This window comes from Hypanus sabinus, chromosome 9 (genome assembly GCF_030144855.1).
Source record: "Hypanus sabinus isolate sHypSab1 chromosome 9, sHypSab1.hap1, whole genome shotgun sequence".
Lineage (NCBI taxonomy): Eukaryota > Metazoa > Chordata > Chondrichthyes > Myliobatiformes > Dasyatidae > Hypanus > Hypanus sabinus.
This window is the reverse complement of record NC_082714.1, coordinates 96,251,287-96,268,866: the sequence shown is the minus strand read 5'-3', so window position 1 is coordinate 96,268,866 and position 17,580 is coordinate 96,251,287. Positions and strand designations below refer to the sequence as shown.

The window sequence follows — 17,580 nt, the reverse complement described above, 5'->3', positions numbered from 1 at the left end:
CAGTGGTGCAGCCAGTCAGGATGCTCTCAAATGTGCCCCTGTAGAAAGTTCTTAGGATCTGGGGGCCCATACCAAACTTCCTCAACCATCTAAGGTGAAAGAGGCGCTGTTGTGCCCTTTTCACCATTGAGCTGGTGTGCATAGACCACGTGAGGTCTTCAGTTATGTGGATGCCGAGGAACTTGAAGCTGGTCACCCTCTCAGCCCCAGATCCATTGATGTCAATAGGCGTTAGCCCGTCTCCATTCCTCCTGTAGTCCACAACCAGCTCCTTTGTTTTTGCAACATTGAGGGAGAGGTTGTTTTCTTGACACCACTGTGTCAGAGAGATGACTTCTTCCCTGTAGGCCACCTCGTTATTGTTTGAGGTTAGCCCAATCGATATAGTATCGTCAGCAAATTTAATTAGCAGATTGGAGATATGGGTGGCGACATGGGTATACAGGGAGTAAAGGAGGGGGGTTTAAGCGCATAGCCCTGAGGGGCACCTGTGTGATAGTCAGAGGGGTGAGGGAGCCCACTCTTACCACTTGCCGGCGATCTGATAAGAAGTCCAGGATCCAGTTGCAGAGGGCAGGGTCAAGACTGAGGTCTCTGAGCCTTCCTGTTGAGCCTGAAAGGAACTATGGTGTTGAATGCTGGACTGTAGTCCAAGAACAGCATTCTCACATAAGCATCCTTCTCTCCAGATGTGTAAGGACAGTGTGTAGAGCTGTGGTTATTGCGTCATCTGTTGATCAGTTGTCAGTAGGCGAATTGTAGAGGGTCCAGAGCATGCTGCAGATGTAGTCCTTGACCAGCCACTCAAAGCATTTGCTTATTATTGAGGTGAGTGCGACAGGATGCCATTTGTTCTGACATGTTACCTTGGTCTTTTTTGGTACAGGGTCAATAGTGGATAATTTGAAGCAGGAGGACAGAGAGAGAGGGAGAGATTAAAAGTGTCAGTAAACCCTCCTGCCAGCTGTGCCGCACACATCCTGAGTACTTGCCTTGGGATGCCATCCGGTCCCACAGCCTTGTGACTGTCTACTCGTTGGAAACATCTCCGTACCTCAACCTCAGGGATGACCAGGTTGCAGGTTGTAGCAGTGGCTTTCCTCTGAGGCTCTGATTCAGCAACATCGAGGTGAGTGTAAAAGTGACTGAGCTCATCTGGGAGAGAGGTCGCAATGTTGGCGGCACCACTGCATTTGGCTTTGAAGTCTGTGCTGGTATGCAACTCTTGCCACGAGTCACGTGCGCTATTCGTAGTGAATCATGACTCAATCTTGTCCCTGTATTTTTCGTAGCCTTGATAGCTTTGCACAAATTGTAGCTGTGGTTAGCTAGATCAGCAAATATGCAGATGACAGAAAGATCGGGTGTACAGTGGACTGTAAGGAGGACTATCAAAGCTTGCAGTGAGATCTGGACCAGCTGATGAAAAGGGTTGCAAAGTGGCAGATGGAATTTAGTGCAAATAAGTGTGGCGGTGTTGCACTTTGGGAGCACCAGTAGACCTTACATAGTGAATGGTAGGGCACTGAATAGTGAGGAAGACAAAAAGATTTGGTAATACAGGTCCATAATTCAGGTAGAGTCATTAAAAAAACTTTTGGCATATTGGCCTTACTAAATCAATGTTATGAGTACAGGAGATGGGGAGTTATGTTAAAGTTGTATAAGAGGTTGGTGAGACTTAATTTGGAGTATTGTGTGCAATTTTGGTCACCTACCAACAGGAAAGATGTAAATAAGATTGAAAGAGTGCAGAGAAAATTTACAAAGATTTTGCCAGGATTGGAGGATCTGTAAGATAGAATAGGTTAGAACTTTATTCCCTGTAATATAGAAGACTGAGAGGAGATTTGATAGAGGTACACAAAATTATGAAGGGTATACATAACGTAAATGCAAGTAGGTTTTTTCACTGAGGTTGGGCGCGACAACAACTAGAGATGATGGGATCAGGGTGAAAGGTGAAATGTTTGAAGGGAACATGAGGGGAGATTTTTCAGATGGCGGTAGGTGTATGGAGCATGCTGCAAGTTGTGGATGTGATTTTGATTTCAACAATTAGAACATAGAATAGTACAGCACATTACAGGCCTTACGGCCCACAATGTTGTGTCGACCCTCAAACCCTGCCTCCCATATAACCTCCCCACCTTAAATTCCTCCATATACCTGACTAGTAGTCTCTTAAACTTCACTAGTGTATCTGCCTCCACCACTGACTCAGGCAGTGCATTCCACGCACCAACCACTCTCTGAGTGAAAAACCTCCCTCTAATATTCCCCTTGAACTTCCCTCCCCTTACCTTAAAGCCATGTCCTCTTGTACTGAGCAATGGTGCCCCGGGGAAGAGGTGCTGGCTGTCCACTCTGTCTATTCCTCTTAATAGCTTGTACACCTCTATCATGTCTCCTCTCATCCTCCTTCTCTCCAAAGAGTAAAGCCCTAGCTCCCTTAATCTCTGATCATAATCCATACTCTCTAAACCAGGCAGCATCCTGGTAAATCTCCTCTGTAGCCTTTCCAATGCTTCCACATCCTTCATATAGTGAGGCGACCAGAACTGGACACAGTACTCCAAGTGTGGCCTAACTAGAGTTTTATAGAGCTGCATCAATACATTGCATCTCTTAAACTCTATCCCTCAACTTATGAAAGCTAACACCCCATAAGCTTTCTTAACTACCCTATCTACCTGTGAGGCAACTTTCAGGGATCTGTGGACATGTACCCCCAGATCCCTCTGCTCCTCCACACTACCAAGTATCCTGCCATTTACTTTGTACTCTGCCTTGGAGTTTGTCCTTCCAAAATGTACCACCTCACACTTCTCTGGGTTGAACTCCATCTGCCACTTCTCAGCCCAGTTTTGCATCCTATCAATGTCTCTCTGAAATCTTCGACAATCCTCCACACTATCCACACCACCACCAACTTTTGTGTTGTCTGCAAACTTGCCAACCCACATCCAGGTTGTTAATAAAAATCACAAAAAGTAGAGGTCCCAGAACAGATCCTTGTGGGACACCATTAGTCACAACCTTCCAATCTGAATGTACTCCCTCCACCATGACCCTCTGCCTTCTCCAGGCAAGCCAATTCTGAATCCACCTGGCCAAACTTCCCTGGATCTGCCTTCTGACTTTCTGAATAAGCCTACTGTGTGGAACCTTGTCAAATGCCTTACTAAAATCCATGTAGATCACATTCACTGCACTACCCTCATCTATATGCCTGGTCACCTCCTCAAAGAACTCTATCAGGCTTGTTAGGCATGATCTGCCCTTTACAAAGCCATGGTGACTGTCCCTGATCAGACCATGATTCTCTAAATGCCCGTAGATCCAATCTCTAAGAATCTTTTCCAACAGCTTTCCCACCACAGACGTAAGGCTCACTGGTCTAAAATTACCTGGACTATCCCTACTACCTTTTTTGAACAAGAGGACAACATTCGCCTCCCTCCAATCCTCTGGTACCATTCCCGTGGACAATGAGGACATAAAGATCCTAGCCAGAGGTTCAGCAATCTCTTCCCTTGCCTCGTGGAGCAGTCTGGGGAATATTCTGTCAGGCCCTGGGGACTTATCCATCCTAATGTATTTTAACAACTCCTATACCTCCTCTTCCTTAATATCAACATGCTCCAGAACATCAACTTCACTCATATTGTCCTCACCGTCATCAAGTTCCCTCTCAGTGGTGAATACCAAAGAGAAGTATTCATTGAGGACCTCGCTCACTTCCACAGCCTCCAGGAACATCATCCCACTTTTATCTCTAATCGGTCCTACCTTCACTCCTGTCACCCTTTTGTTCCTCACATAATTGAAGAATGCCTTGGGATTTTCCTTTACCCTACTCGCCAAGGCCTCATGCCCCTTTCTTGCTCTTCTCAGCCCCTACTTAAGCTCCTTTCTTGCTCCCTTATATTCATCAATAGACCCATCTGATCTTCGCTTCCTAAACCTCATGTGTGCTGCCTTCTTCCACCTGACTAGATTTTCCACTTAACTTGTCACCCATGGTTCCTTCACCCTACCATTCTTTATCTTCCTCACCAGGACAAATTTATCTCTAACATCCTGCAAGAGATCCTTAAACATCGACCACATGTCCATAGTACATTTCCCTGCAAAAACATCATCCCAATTCACACCTGCAAGTTCTAGCCTTATAGCCTCATAATTTGCCCTTCCCCAATTAAAAATTTTCCTGTCCTCTCTGATTCTATCCTTTTCCATGATAATGCCAAAGGTCAGGGAGTGATGATCACTGTCCCCCAGATGCTCACCCACTGACAGATCTGTGACCCAACCCAGTTCGTTACCTAATACTAAGATCCAGTATAGCATTCCCCCTAGTCGGTCTGTCAACATACTGTGACAGGAATCCATCCTGGACACACTTAACAAACTCTGCCCCATCTAAACCCTTGGAACTAATCAAGTGCCAATCAATATTATGGAAGTTAAAGTCACCCATGTTAACAACCCTGTTATTTTTGCACTTTTCCAAAATCTGCCTTCTAATCTGCTCCTCGGTATCTCTGCTGCTACCAGGGGGCCTATAGAATACCCCCAGTAGAGTAACTGCTCCTTTCCTGTTCCTAACTTCCACCCATACTGACTCAAAGGAGGATCCTGCTACATTACTCACCGTTTCTGCAGCTGTAATAGTATCCCTAACCAGTAATGCCTCCCCTCCTCCCCTTTTTCCCCCCTCTCTATCCCTTTTAAAGCACTGAAATCCAGGAATATTGAGAATCCATTCCTGCCCTGATGCCAGCCAAGTCTCCATAATGACCACTACATCATAATTCCATGTACGTATCCAAGCTCTCAGTTCATCACCTTTGTTCCTGATGCTTCTTGCATTGAAGTACACACACTTTAGCCCTTCTACCTTACTACCTTTATATTCTGTTGTTCTTTCCTCAAAGCCTCTCTGTATGTTAGATCTGGTTTACTCCATGTAGTTCTTTCATTGCTCTATCGCTCCAGGTCCCGTCCCCCTTGCAAATTAGTTTAAACCCTCCCGAACCATGCTAGCAAACCTACCAGCAAGGATATTTCTCCCTCTCGAGTTCAGGTGCACTCTGTACAATCTGTACAGGTCCCACCTTCCCCAGAAGAGATCCCAATGGTCCAAAAATCTAAAACCCTGCCCCCTGCACCAACTTCTCAGCCATACATTCAACTGCCATCTCCTGCAATTCTTACCATCAGTATAACATAGCACTGGCAGCAATCCTGAGAATGCCACCCTTGAGGTCCGGTTCTTCAGCCTTCTGCCTAGTTCTCAAAACTCACACTTCAGGACCTCATCCCTCTTCCTGCCTATGTCATTGCTCCCAACATGTATCACGACTTCTGGTTGCTTTCCTTCTTGTACCAGGATGTCATGCACCTGGTCAGAGACATCCCGGACCCTGGCACCTGGGAGGCAACAGACCATACGGGTTTCCTTCTCATGTCCACAAAATCTCCTGTCTGCTCCCCTGACAATAGATTCTCCAATGACGACAGCTCTCCTCTTCTCCGTCCCATCCTTCTGCACCACAGGGTCAGACACAGTGCCAGAGGCCCTGCCACCGTGGCTCACACCTGGTTGGTCGTCTTCACCAACAGCATCCAGGATGGTAAACTTATTATTCAGGGGAATGGCTACTGGGGTGCTCTGCACTACCTGTCTACTCTCCTTCACTTTCCCCCCTCTGACTGTCACCCAACGACCTGCTTCCGGCTGCCTAGGTGTGACTATGACTGCCTCATTCTCCCTTATGAGTCGAAGGTCATCCAGCTGCTGCCCCAGATTCCTCACACGGCCTTCCAGATCGCCCAGGCGCATGCACTTCTGGCAGATGTGACTCTGTGGGAGAGGGGAGTTCCCCCCAAGACTGCCACATCTCACAGGAGAGGCACATCACCGTCTCAGGAGACTAACTGGGAACAAGCTCATCCTCAGCCTCTTCTTGTCAAAGCCTCTCTAGTCAAAGCCTCAAATCTCCACTCCTTCACTGGCCCACTCACTCACTGGCCGCTTTTTTAGGAGAAGTTTGAATCATTACATGGATGGGAGGGGTCTGGAGAGCTACAGTCCAAGTACCGGTCGATGGGACTAGGTTCAACATGATCTAGATGGGCTGAAGGATTTGTTTCTGTGCTGTAGATTTCTATGAATCTATGACTCTATCTCTGTAACCTTCTCAAACTTTACCATCTCCCTATCTTAGTAACCTTATCCAGCTTGTACCCCCTCCACTACCCCTCTCGACTTTCCGCAGGGATCATTCCCTCCGCTACCCCCTGGTCCACATGTCCCTCCCCACAGATCTCCCACCTGGCACTTATCCCTGCAAGCGTAAGTGCTACACCTGTCCCTACACCTCCTCTCTTACCACCATTCAGGGCCCCGAACAGTCCTTACAGGTGAGGCAACACTTCACTTGTGAGACTGTTGGGGTCATCTATTGTATCTGGTGCAGTCTCCTCTACATCGGTGAGACCTGACGCAGATTGGGGAATTGTTTTGTCGAGCACCTCCGCTCTGTCTGTCACAACAGACAGAATATCCCGGTTGCCACCCACTTCAACTCTGCTTCACATTCCCATTTGGATATGTCCATACATGGCCTCCTCTACTGCCATGATGAGGCCAAACTCAGGATGGAGGAGCAACACCTCATATACTGTCTGGGTAGTCTCCAGCCCCCTGGCATGAACATTGAATTCTCCAACTTCCAGTAATTCCCTCCCCCTTCCTTCCCCCATCCCAGTTTCACTCTGCTTTCTCTTCCAGCTGCCTATCACCTCTCTCATGATTCTGCCTTCTTCTACTACCCATAGTGCTTTCCCCTTACATTCCTTCTTCACCTTCCCTACCCATCCCCTCCCTGCTTCCCCTTCCCCCACCCCTTGATATTTCCCCTTATTGTTTTTTCACCTGGCACCTACCAGCCTTCTCCTTCCCACCCTCCCTCCACCTTCTGTATAGGGCTCCTGCCCCCTCCCTCTTCAGTCCTGACGAAGGGTCTTGGCCCGAAACGTTGACTGCTCGTTTTCACGGATGCTGCCTGACCTGCTGAGTTCCTCCAGCGTGTTGTACATGCTGCTTTGACCCCAGCATCTGTAGTGTACTTTGTGTTTACAATCCACTATCCCTGTTGCCCCTCCAGCCCTTACTTTCTTTCCTTATTCTGTAACTTTATCCAGAATCTACGCTCTCTACAAATTCCTTAGTCCCCTGCAGTCATCACTACCCCCCCAATCTTATAAAGCTTGTACACTGACCACTCCCTCTGTAGCCCCCATCCAGCCCTTACTCCCCTCCTTATATCTGTAACCTTATCAGCTCATACACTACATCTGTAGCTACCTCCACCCCTAATCCCTTCCCATATCTATAATCCTATTTAGCTTGTACACTCTTGTCTATCTCTAGCCCCCTATGAATAGCTTCCAGTCTCCTATAGTGCTCCCTGCAACCCCCATACCCTGCTCTTTTTCTTTCTACCCGTTGCTCACTTGCAGAACTCAATCCCCTGCACTTTCGTGCTTTCAAGGCAGGAAGTGCAGGCATTATGGAGCTATTGTTTGACATGTTTTTAACTCTCCCTGCATTCTACAAAGGGAGCGATTTGGAAAATTGCCAGTGCTTCACTGTTCAGGAGGAGTAGAAAACAAAAAACAGGTAACTATAGGACTGTTAGCGGAACATCTGTTCTTGGTAAGATGCAGAGTCTATAATCAGAGGAAAACATAGGTAGTCATTTGGAGAAGCTTAAGTGTAATCAAAGCTCATTAAGTTCAAATTCATGTTCCACTTTAATTGTCATTCAACCATACAGGCAAACAAAACAGCCTTCCTCTGGGGCCAAGTTACAAAGCACACACAGCTCATATAGCACATATTATGTTAGCAGAAATCATACAATGATTATACAATTTAAAAGTTGAGGTCTTATGAAAGAAAAATCACGTTGGTCAAATTTGCTACCATATAACATGCAGAGACGATAGAAGGGAAACTGTATGTGTAGTATATTTAGAATTTCAGAGTATTTAGCCAAGGTGCCATATGACAGCCTTGTTCACAATGTAAAAGCTCATGGTAGACGGGAAATGCATTGCAAACTGCTTATCACACGGGGCAGCTAGTTGGGAAGTCATGAAAACTCTCATCTCAAACCTCCACTGCCTTATGGCTATACCCACTCTTGGGGAAAGCTTCTGGAATAAAGTCCAAGAAACAATCTGGAGCTGGAGTCCCTAAGGCAGTCCAATGTTGAATTCAACACTGACTGGCAACTCCTGCGATGCGGCTGGTGCCAACTTGGCCGTTCCTTTGGATGCATCAGGAGAGGGAGAGCCTGCAACAGCTTTCTCCCCATATCGTACTGGCCTGGCTTGCATAAAAAGCTGGGATGCCACATCCATGGCTGACCCTGACCAACGGAATGCCTATAAGGTGGAAAGGTCTTCGGTATATACCGTATATATAGCTCGGGTGCCTAAGACATTTGCACAGTACTGTATTTATCAATGAGATGCTGGTATGGTGGGATGGTAGAGAAGGTGTGATAGACTGAATGGCCTAATTCTGCTCCTACAGTATTATGAAGAAGTCTTAGGCATACGTATAAATAAATAAATAAATATATAGCTAAGGTACCAGAGATTTTCACAGTCCTCTGCTCATTTTATATACTGCACTGTGTTGCTGCCACAGAGAAAAACAAATTTCAGGACCTATGTGAGTGATGATAAACCTTATTCTGATATGGGTCTGTATTGTGATGTGAAAGTGGGAAGGAGGCAGGGAGAATGGAATCATAGTTGGGAAAAGGGGAAGGGAGAGGGGAGGGAGCAGGACGCACCAAAGAGACATTCTGTAATGATCAATAACCAATGTTTTGGAATGAAAGGACTTTGCCTGGTGTCTCAGGGCTGGGTGTGTCTGGACCCATGCCATGCAACCATTCCCCCACCCTATCCTTAGCTCCCACCCTAGGTTTACAAACTCATTCTTCCACTCCACATAATTCAGGTCCTCAAGCTGCAGCAAAAATTTCCTGAACACGTTTGACAAATACAGTACTGTGCAACATTCTTAGGCACCCTAGCTATATATATGTGTACAACCAATATGTGTGCATATGCAAATTTGGGCAAACCGGTGGTGTTGTGGTATCAGCACTGGACTTCGAGGCAGATGGTCCTGAGTTCGAATCCAGTTGGGTCCCAACCTGGGCAGCAGCAGCATCTGCGTGGAAGAAAGGCTTGGCAACCTAGTTCCATTTAAGATCATAAAACCATAAGATATAGGAGCAGAAATAGGCAATTCGGCCCATCGAGTCTGCTCCGCCATTCAATCATGGGCTGACCCAATTCTTCCAGTCATCCCCACTCCCGTGCTTTCACCTCATACTCTTTGATGCCCTGGCTAATCAAGAACCTTTCTATTTAAATACATCCAATGACTTGGCCTCCACAGCTGCTTGTGGCAACAAATTCCAGAGATTTGTGACCCTCTGTCTAAAATAATTTCTCTGCATCTCAGTTCTAAAAGGACGTCCTTCAATCCTGAAGTCATACCCTCTTGTCCTAGAATTCCCTACCATTGGAAATAACTTTGCCATATCTAATCTGTTCAGGCCTTTTAACGTTTGGAATGATTATTTGAGATTTCCCTCCCTTATTCTTCTGAATTCCAGGGAATACAGCCCAAGAGCTGCCAGATGTTCCTTATTCAGTAACCCTTTCATTCCTGGAATCATTCTCATGAACCTTCTCTGAACCCTCTTCAATGTCAGTATATCCTTTCTAAATTAAGGAGTCCAAAACTGCACATAGTACTTCAAGAGTGGTCTCACAAGTGCCTTACAGAGCCTCAACATCGCATCTTTGCTCTTATATTTTATACCTCTAGAAATGAATGCCAACATTGCATTCGCCTTCTTCACCACCGACTCAACCTGGAGGTTAACATAGGGTATCTTGTACAAGGACCCCCAAATCCCTTTGCAACTCTGCATTTTGAATTCTCTCCCCATCTAAATAATAGTCCGCCTGTTTATTTCTTCCACCAAAGTGCATGACCATACACTTGCCAACATTGTATTTCATTTGCAACTTCTTTGCCCATTCCCCTAAACAACCTAGGTCTCTCTGCAGGCTCTCAGTTTCCTTAACACTACCTGTTCCTCCACCCATCTTTGTATCATCAGTAAATTTAGCCACAGATCCATTAATACCGTAGTCCAAATCATTGACATACATCGTCAAAAGCAGTGGTCCCAATATCGACCCCTTTGGAACTCCATTGGTAACCAGCAGCCAGCCAGAATAGGCTCTCTTTATTCCCACTTTCTGCTTTCTGCTGACCAGCCAATGCTCTACCCATGCTAGTAATTTCCCTGTAATTCCATGGGCTCTTATCTTGCTAAGCAGCCTCATGTGCGGCACCTTGTCAAAAGCCTTCTGAAAATCCAAGCACAGCATGTCTACTGAGTCTCTTTTGACTACCCTGTTTTCAATTTCCTCAAAGAACTGCAGTAGGTTTGTCAGGCAGGATTTTCCTTTCAGAAAACCATGCTGGCTTTGGCCTATCTCGTCATGTGCCTCCAGTAACTCCGTTATCTCATCCCTAACAATCAATTCCAACAACTTCACAACCACTGATGTCAGGCTAACAGGTCTATAGTTCCTTTTCTGCTGCCTCCCACCCTTCTTAAATAGCAGAGTAACATTTGTAAATTTCCAGTCATCCGGTACAATGTCAGAATCTATCGGTTCTCGAAAGACCATCAGTAATGCCTCTGCAATTTCACCAGCTACTTCCTTCAGAACCCAAGAGTGCATTCCATCAGGTCCAGGAGATTTATCCATCCTGAGCACCTACTCACTGCAGTAATTTTCACTGCACAAACTTCACTTCCCTGACACTCTTGAATGTTCAGTATACTGCAGATGTCCTCCACTGCGAAGGCTGATGCAAAATACAAATTCAGTTTCTCTGCCATCTCTGCATCTCTCATTACAGTATCTCCAGCATCATTTTCTATTGGTCCTACATCTACCCTCAAATCTCTTTTACTCTTTATATACTTAAAAAAGGTTTTTGTATCTTTGATATTGGTCACCAGCTTCCTCTCATAATTCATCTTTTCCTTCCGAATGACTTTTTTAGTTTCCTTCTGCAAGTTTTTAAAAGCCTCCCAATCCTCTATTTTCCCATTAGCTCTGGATTCCTTGTATGCCCTCTCTTTTACTTTTACTTTGGCTCTGATTTCACTTGTCACTCCACGGAAGTGTCCTTCTTCCCTCTGAAAATTTCTTCTTACTGTATTTACTGTGGAATGTATCTATCTTGCACTCCCCTCATTTTCTGCAGAAACTCCAGCCATTGCTGCTCTGCTGTCTTTCTTGCAAATGTCCCCTTCCAGTCAACTTTGGCCAGTTCCCCTCTCATGCCATTGTAATTTCCTTTATTCCACTGAAATACCGACATGTTGGATTTTATTTTTTTCCCTCTCAGATTTCAATGTGAACTTGATTATATTGTGATCACTGTTCCCTAAGGGTTCTTTAACCTTAAACCCTGTTATCACCTCTGGATCATTGCATGATACCCAGTCCAGCACAGCTGATCCCCTAGTGGCCTCAACAACAAGCTGTTCTAAAAACCATACCTTCAACATTCTACAAATTCTCTCTCTTGAGTCCAGTACTAACCTGGGTTTCCTAGTCCACTTTCATGTTAAAATCCCCAACGATTATCATAACATTGCCTTTCTGACACGCCTTTTCTATCTCCTGCTGTAATTTGTAATCCACATCCCGGCTACTGTTTGGAGGCCTGTGTACAGCTACCATTAGGGTCCTTTTACTTTTGCCATTTCTTAACTCAACCCCTGGACATTCTATGCCTTCCAATCCTATATCATCTCTTTCCAATGATTTAATATTATTTCTTATACACAGAGCCGCACCACTCCCTCTGCCTACCAATCTATCTTTCCGATATACCATATATCCTTGGATGTTCAGCTCCCACTGGCAGCCACCCTTTAGCCAAGTTTCAGAGATGGCCACTACGTTGTATTTGCCAATCTGTAGCTGAATTTCAAGATCATCCATTTTATTCCTTATGCTGCGTGCATTCAAATACAACACTCTCAGTCCAGTATTTGTTGCTTTCTGATTTAACTGCACCACACCTCTATTGCCCTGTAACTCATGCCAATGGCTTTGATTAAGCCTCATCTCCTGCCTGTTCTTTCTATAATCTCTGTTGCATGCTATCTTTATTTATTTCTGTTTTCCCCTTCCTCAGTCCTATCACTCTGGTTCCCATCCCCTTGCCAAATTAGTTTGAACCCTCCCTAACAACTCTATTAAATGCACCTGCTAGGATATTGGACCCCTTTGGGTTCAGATGTAACCTGTCCTTTTTGTCCAGGCCATACCTCCCCCAGAAGAGGCCCCAATGATCCAGGAATCTGAATCCCTGACCCCTGCACCAGTTTCTCAGCCACACATTAATACACCTGATCATGCTATTCTTGGGCTTGCTAGCACGTGGCACAGGCAGTAATCCTGAGATTACTACCCTAGAGGTCCTGCCTTTCAGCTTCCTACCTAACACCCTGAATTCTCTCTTCAGGACCTCCTCCCTTTTTCTACCTATGCCATTGGTACCAAGGTGTACCAAGACTTCTGGCTGTTCACCCTTTCCCTTCAGAATACTCTTCACCTGATTCAAGACATCCTGTACCCTGGCACCTGGGAGGCAGCACACCATGGCATTGGCACATCCATATCAGGCTGACAGAACCTCCTGACCATTCCCTCACTATGGAATCCCCAATGACTACTACATTCCTCATCTTCCTCTTTCCCTTCTGCACCATGGAACCAGGCTCAGTGCCAGAGACCCGATCACCATGATCGTCCTCTGTCAGGTCATCGCCCTCAATTGCATTCAAAACGAGATAACGATTACTGAGAGGGATGGTCACAGGGATGCTCTCTACTATCTGAGCTCTTTCCCTCACTTCCCTGACTGTCACCCACTTATCCAACTCCTGCAGTCCCAGTGTGACTAATTCCCTGTAGCTCCCCTCTATCTCCTGTTTACTCTCCCTAATAAGCTGTAAGTCATCAAGCCGCAGCTCCAGATCCCTAATACGGTCTCTCAGGAGCTGCATCTTGGTGCACCTGGAGCAGATGTGGCCATCTGGGAAACTGGAAGTTCCCCAGGGTTCCCACATCCAACACCCAGAGCAAAATACTAATGCTACCAACATGCTCACTATTCCTAAAAAAAATGCAAAGAGAAACCAAAAACAAAGTCCGCTTATATATTGCCATAAAAACACTATAGACAACTACAATATCCATAGAGTCTCCATGAGTCGATGACCACAGCACTCAGCAAGAACAAGACTTTAGCACAATACTGTAGTTGGGCTAAACATGACTTTCTCAAGAATATAACAGGTGGAAGTAAATTGGGTTATTATTGTCACATGTACTGAGGTATTGTAAACATGGCATCCCTACTGGGAAGGAGATGTGAGGGAGGTGACTGGTTTTGGAGAACTATCACTGAAGGTTAATTGATGCGATGAGAATTTGTTTGTTATTCTTTGGGGCTTAGTTCAAGTTCAACTTTGTTGACATTCAGCCATACACATGCATACAGCCAAATGAAACAATGTTCCTCTGGAGCAAGGTGCACAACAATGTACACATAACTCACACACAAAACAAGCCACAAATAAATTAACAAATAATAAGGTGCATATACAATACAAGTTAAAAAGTAAACAGTACAATGCTACTGGCACTTCATAAGTGATGAGACCTGGGTGGTGACAGGGAGTTCAGGAGTCTCACAGCCTGGGGAAAGAAGCGTTTCCCATCCTAACCTTTCTTGTCCTAGAGCTACGGTGCCTCCTGCCTAAGGGTAGGGGTCAAAAAGATTGTTGGACAGATGGAATGGATCATTGACAATGCTAAGGTCTTGGCGCATACAACACTCCTGATAAGTATCTCTGATGAGTGGAAAAGAGACCCCGATGGCCCTCTCAGCAGTCCTTGCAATCCTTTATAGGGAATTGTGGTCAGATGCCTTAGTTGTGTACCAGACAGTGATGCAGCTGGTCAGGACACTTGACGGTGCTCCTGTAAAAATTGATTAGAATGGGGCATGGGAGAAGCCTCACTAACCTCATCTCCTCAGGAAGTGGAAGAGCCGCTATGCTTTCTTGACAAAAGAGGTGGTGTTGAGAATGAGAGATGATCTTCCTGAAACATATAACATCAGAGAAGATGTTGGGATGTTTCCATTAATGGTGACCCCTCCTCCCACTGGATGTGTTCCCTTGTCTGATACACACCTGGTGAGATGTGTGGCAGCTCAGTGTGGGAGGGAGGCTAACAGGGATTGTTAAGGGACTCCATGGAAAAAGCCCCCTCAAGTGTTTAATTCTTGGTCAATGTAATCAGGACTTGGCCATTTGGCCCATCCTCTCCCACCCAGTGTGTCAAGCAGGGATAGGAACAGGCCATTTGGCCCTTTAATCTTGTACCACAATTTAGTGCGATCATGACTCATTTCCAGATTAACCTAAACACTCCACATACCTTCCATACTCTTTCATACTCACCCAACCAGTCTTGGCTCACACAGTTGCAAAGAGCCCCTGACCTCCACCAACCTCTACACCTTATAGCAGAGGGAGTCCTTGGCTGTAAACACATCTCACCCTTCCACCAGACGTCCTGGCTTTAGTCTTTATGGTTCTAATCCCTTGGCTCCATATTTAGTGTGTTCCCTCCCAGTTAATTTCCTTGTGGTAACTCCATCCTTCATTTTAACCATTATAAAACTCTCAATTATGCAAATGACACTTAATTTCCTCAGCAAGGGGTGACCCATCCCTCCTCTGCTATAATTCTGCAATTTAATCTCGGCAAAGGGCAAGCTCAGAATCCACAGTACAATACTGAAGAAATGTTTGCGATAGCCTGCTATCGAAGTTTTTAAGCTGTCTCCAAGCAGCAGGTAAAACAGAACTCCTCCTATCCCTTACCAATCACCGACTCACCTGTAAAGATTTAATCCGAGCTGAAACCCTGTGGATGGACCTGGAGTTAGACTGTTGGCAAGGCAACAAAGACCTGCCTGCACATGTTAGCTCTAGTCCTGGACGTCATTCCAGCCACCTGACGTAAGCAGCTTGAAATAAAACCCCATGATCACTCCTGGGCACTGTTAGGTCAGGTAAGGTTGTCGGTGCAGGTGAGTGGGTGAAATCCTAGTGGGTAGGATGCAACTAGGGTGCATAGGGAGCTCTATTCTGTGTCTAACCCTGGGGGTATGTGATGGGTTGGTTTGGAGGGAGCTTCTCCCTGTGTCTGACCCCGGAAGTGTATGATGGGACAGTGCTGTGGGAACTTCACTCTGTGTCGTATCCTGGGAGTTTGTGTTGGGACGGTGTGGATGGAGCTGCATTTTAGGTTTGATCCCGGCAGTGTGTGATGGGAAGATTTAGAGGGCGTTTCACTGTCAACACGTACAAAAGCTGGATGAACTCAGCAGATCGGGCAGCATCCGTTGAAAGGAGCAGTCAACGTTTTGGGCCGAGACCCTTTGTCAGGACTGAAGAAGGAGGGGACAGGGGCCCTATAAAGCAGGTGGGGGAGGATGGAATGTGCCAGGTGAAAAACCAATCAGAGGAAAGATGAAGGGGTGGGGGAGGGGAAGCAGGGAGGGGATAGGCAGGAGAGGTGAAGAAGGAATCTAAGGGGAAAGAACTATGGGTAGCAGAAGAAGGCAGAATCATGAGAGAGGTGATAGGCAGCTAGAAGAGGAGACAGAGTGAAAGTGGGATGGGGGAAGAGAAAGGGAGGGAATTACCGGAAGTTGGAGAATTCGATTTTCATACCAGCTCAGGCGTTTCACTTTGCCTGGCTCCGGAATTATGTAATGGGATGATGTTGAGGGTTTCACTCTGTGCCTGCTGCTGGAAGTGTGCGATGGAACAGTGTGGAAGGAGCTTCACTCTGTGTCTGGACCCACGGGTATGTAATGGGATGCTGTAGAAGGAGATTCAGTCTGCATCTGACCCCAGCAGTGTGTGATGGGACAGTGTAGAGGGAGCTTCACTCTGTGACTGACTCTGGGAGTGTGTGATGGGACAGTGTAGAGGGAACTTCACTCTGGGAGTGATTCTGGGAGTGTGTAATGCTACAGTGTGGAAGGAGATTCACTCTGTTTCTGACCTTGGATGTGTTGATGGGATGGGATGGTGGGAGCTTCACTCTGTGTCTAACCCCAGAATTATATGATGGGACATATAGAGGGAATTACACTCTGTGTCTGACCCTGGGACTGTGTGATGGGATGGTGTGGAGGGAGCTTCCTTTAGTAGCTGATCATGATGTGTATGATGGGACGGTGCTGTGGGAGCTTCACTCCGTGACTGACCCTGGGAGTGTGTGATGGGACAGTGTACAGGGAGCTTCGCTCTGTGTCTGACCATGGGACTGTGTGATAGGACAGTGTGGAGGGAGCTTCACTCTGTATCTGACCCCAGGAGCAGGTGATAAGACAGTGTGAAGGGAGCTTCACTCTGTGTCTGACCCCGGGAGTGTGTGATGGGACAGAGTGGAGGGATCTTCAGTGTGCCTGACCTCTGTCCTGGGAGAATTAAAATTGGAAAGGTTGTTCTGCATCACTCCTCCAGATCCCTCCTGTGCCACCGATTGCCCCTCCCACATGCTGTGTTGCCTTGTTCCTGGCAACTGCAGACAGCACGGAGGGACTGCCACAGGCTTCCAGTTAGCACCTTGTGTTCGTCAGTCTCTGTGCTCACTCCAGCCTGGGAGGAGTTCGGGGCAGGGCACCTGGCCATAGTGCTGAGCCTGTCACTGTAAGTATCTCCGTGTTTCACAGAGTGTCAGTGACTACAGCCAGTGCACCTGTGTGATTGTGAGTGCATGTGTCGGGGGTGGTGGTGGTGGTGGTGGTGGTGGTGGTGGTGGTGGTGGTGGTGTGTGTGTGTGTGTGTGTGTGTGTGTGTGTGTGTGTGTGTGTGTGTGTGTGTGTGTGTGTGTGTGTGTGTGTGTGTGTGTGTGTGTGTGTGTGTGTGTGTACGTGCACACACATCTAAGTGTCAACACATCAGTGAGTTTACCTCCAAGTTTTTTTTTATCTGTGTGTGTTGATGTGCATGTCAGTCTATCTGTGTGTGTCAGTGTATCTATATGAATGTGTGTGCGAGTGTGAGTAAGTGTCAGTACATCAATGAGTGTGTCTAAGCACGTTGTGTATCTGTGTGAGCCTGACTCAGTGCAATAAGTCGGTGTGTGTGTGAGTGTGAATGTGCCAGCACAGAAGTGAGTGTGTCAGTGAACACTTCCTTAAGGCATACATGGGGTGTGGTATTGTGCCATTGTGTGAATGAGCATTATGAATGTGAGAGATGGTGAGGTCAACATGCAGAGAGGAGTTTTGCGATGAATATCCTTTGGCTATGAAAAGTGTTGGGAGCTTGTGGGCTCCACTGGTGG

At 46.4% G+C, this 17,580-nt stretch overlaps 1 protein-coding gene across 1 annotated transcript in view; it reads left to right on the top strand.

The window, feature by feature from the left end:
• Positions 1 to 899: 899 nt before the first annotated feature.
• LOC132398883 (stereocilin-like) overlaps positions 900 to 17,580 on the top strand; it is a 150,086-nt gene continuing 133,405 nt past the window's right edge. The window contains exon 1 of the mRNA XM_059978715.1: positions 900 to 1,129. The gene's annotated coding sequence lies outside the window, so the exon portion shown is untranslated. The remainder of the gene's footprint in view (positions 1,130 to 17,580) is intronic.